The following is a 3,678-nucleotide window of genomic DNA, read 5'->3' as shown; positions in this document are numbered from 1 at the left end:
GTAAAATAATAGTTCATGGTTCTTACAAAAACAGGTTGGTCTCATATATATATATATATATATATATATATATATATATATATATATATACAAAAAAACCCTAATACGAAATCAGCTATCATGTCTTTGCTCTTGGCATTTCATATATTATATGCGTTTATACACTGGACAATATCAGTTCCCATGCTTCCGTTTGCGGTACATGACCAATGACATGAGTTCATTCAGTTCAAAATATATTTAACATGACATTTTTATTCATCATATGCACAGTTACACATGCAATCAGGTTCTGAGTTTTTTCGTTTTCAATGGTCGGGTTTATACTAAAAGCTCTTGACCATAAATCAGATATTTAGCGGTCTAAAAAGTCCTTGAAGAATACTTATTAACAGTGTACGCGTTTTATTTACACGTTGATTGTGAAACAGTGTTTTGTCATGATTGATGCAATTCCATTTGTTATAGTGATATGGCATTTTCCATTTTGTGATGTAGATGTTCAATGCCGTTGATTATTAACCGTGTAAAAAGATCTCGATTGTTGAGCCAACGGCCCCAAAAAAGACAGATTAGAGAGAGAAAAATAAAGCGTAACAAAAAGTTAAGCTAAAATAAAAGTAAATTTTGGCATATGATTTATGACTTAAACATAATATTATAAGAGAAAATTGCATGAAAAAATAACGTACTTTAACTTGATTCATATTTTGGGTAACGTATTTTCAGAACTTTCATTTTGGTACATAAGATGTAAACTTTTAAACATTTAAGTACCCGAGTAACTGGTTGAAACATTAACTTGTTACCATGCTGATGTGGCGATTGATGTGATGTCTGGTTAATGCTTCAGCGGATAATAATAAGTCGGATACCACATCACTCGATACATCAGCATTGTAATCGGTTAATGCTTCAACCGGATACTTAAATGTTTAAAATTTTACATCTTATGTACCAAAATGAAAGTTATAAATGTACGTTATTCAAAATAAGAATGGAAAGTCTTACCCGGTAAGTGAGAGTGACGACTCTTACCCGAGTAAGCACTTATCAGGTAAATTGTTGCATAAGATACGTTTTGATGTTAAAGTGACGTATATAACCAATTTTTTTAAAAGTTCGATTGTTTATTTCTTCAGAAAAAATATGTTCAAGGACTTAATCTCACACTCGTATTGCTAAAAGAGCTACTGATCTATTAACCATATGATTACTTCTTGTTGTGTATTATCCACTATGACGTTGTACATAATCACATGTGATTATACACATGATTAGATAACAATGTAATCATCGTGCACACAACGACAGGTAATTATGTACACAAATATACAAACTTCGTTTTCAGAACTATGACATTGTACACGATCCACATATGATTAGATAACAACGTGATCATCATGTGCACAACGACACGTAATTATGTACACAAATATATAGCATCTGTTTTTGGATTCGAAACATATCAATCTAACGATTATGTACCCGATCACATGTTGCTCCAATATATATTTCATGTTATCACATGTAACAACTAATGACTTGAATCAATTAATTCAATTTTGATTGTAACATGTGTCATGCAACATTTAATGACAAGGATACTTGTTTATGACCAACGGGCCTTTGGCTTCCTAGGAGGTCAGGGGTTCAAACCTCACAAAAAGTAAGAAATGTGTGTGCGTTTATTTGTTGCATTTGTCATATATAAAATATTATATACTTTAGAAAAAAGGATACTCATTTATGAGATGTTTATGAAAGGGTTAGATGAATGGTTTATAAACATGAGTCCACGTCACCAAATGTTACAAGATCAGCAGATTCTTGGTCAAAACGAGTACAAGTTATGAAATTTTATCTTTTATTACATCACTGTTGAAAAAAAGTTATTTGGTACACTAAGGTGTCATTTACCAAACACTTATCCGGGTAAGCGTTTACCAAGTCAATTTACTTTACTGAATGAATATAGCAAATACTAAGAATCTTACCCGGTAAGAGCGAAAGCAGGAATCGAGAGTCTTACCTGGTAAGTGAGAACAAGGACTCTCACCATGGTTAGCGCTTACGGAGATAAATTGTTGCATACGATGCGTTTTAGTGAATAAAATATTGCCCGGTAAGTAAGCGATAGTGTTGAATTTTACCGGTAACTGCTTACCGGGTAAGTGTTTAGAGGGGTCAATTTTTTGCTCACTCAACGGTTGAGACTAGTTACGGGCCCGGGATTGAACACGGGAATTGTCTTGTATCTGAGGAAATCTGCTCCACCTTTTTACCAATTGAGCTACATCAGAGACCATTTGGCTTGTATTTTAACTAAGAATCTTGCTTTTTTAGATTTTTAATAGTTAAATACGAGTTTTTGAATGTTTATACAGTCAATTCACTTGTATTTTAGCTGAGAATCCTGCTCATTCAATTATTTGCAAGTGATTTGATTTTTGTGTGACTGGTCTACAGGGTTTTTTTTTGCAAAAGCAGATAATGTAATAGTCAATATTATACGACGATTTAGTTCCACCATAACAAAAGGTATTAGCAAATCAGTATGTCTTGACTTGAGCTCGGAAATACTGGACTGGCCAAGTTGACGAACAACTCTAAGTCAAAGTATGAAGTAAAATATTAAACATGCATAACTCCTGTCAAACGAAACTGCATTCATTTCCAACAGATTCTTCATTTTTGATAGTCCAACATTGATTATGATATTAAAATATATATTAAAATATTATTTATCTATCTGAATAATTATTGGTAGTCTCATTTGATAATCATTTTTGGAGTGTTCTTCATATCTGGAGAAAAAAACCCTTCTCTCTCATACTTTCTCCGTTTTGGAGAAGCTTTTTGGACAAAATATTGACTCGAAATCTCCATTTTCTCCCGTGGAGAAGCTCTAACCCCACACGATATCTATAACTTTCCTCGTTCAAGTGCTTGGTCAACATTTTCGTACACTGCAGCCACTTTGAAAAACGACATGAGATATGTGAACCGTGTAAGCTTTATAGCAACGGTTTGTACTTTGAGGTTTTGACTGATATTTATTTACTGATAGTTGTGTAGTGAATGTTATTACTTCTCTTCGTCCCAAAATAAGTTTCTACATTTTTATTTATTTTTTCCAAAATAAGTGTCCATGTTTTTATTCATTTTTCTCAAAATAAGTGTCCATATTTCTATTTTTATTTTCCAAAAATAGGTGTCTAGTTTCAAAACATAAGTAAATTCTCAAATATACCCCTAATTAATGCATGATTATTTAAAAGTTGTGAAAAGAGAAAAATCAGTTAAGGGTAAAAATGTAATTTGGGTAATTAAAAAGTGTAATAACTATATATATCTAAAATTTTATGTCAATACTAATTGTAGACGTTTATTTTAAGACGAACGAATATTTACTAAGGGGTCGTTTACTAAATACTTACCCGGTAAGTGTGGATTGGGTAACTTTCCTCACCCAATGCACATGACAAAGGCTGAAAATCTTACCCGGTAAGAGCGATGATAGAGATAGAGAGTCTTACCCGGTAAGTGATGGTGAGGACTCTTACCTGGGTAAGCGTTTACCGGGTAAATTGTTGCGTACAATACCATTTTAATATACTACAATCTTATCTGATAAAATAGTTTATAGTGTTGACTCCTACTGGTAAGCGTTTACCG

The sequence above is a fragment of the Cynara cardunculus genome (assembly GCF_001531365.2).
Source record: "Cynara cardunculus var. scolymus isolate 2C chromosome LG 6, CcrdV1, whole genome shotgun sequence".
NCBI classification, from domain to species: domain Eukaryota; kingdom Viridiplantae; phylum Streptophyta; class Magnoliopsida; order Asterales; family Asteraceae; genus Cynara; species Cynara cardunculus.
Note: the sequence above shows the minus strand (reverse complement) of the source record.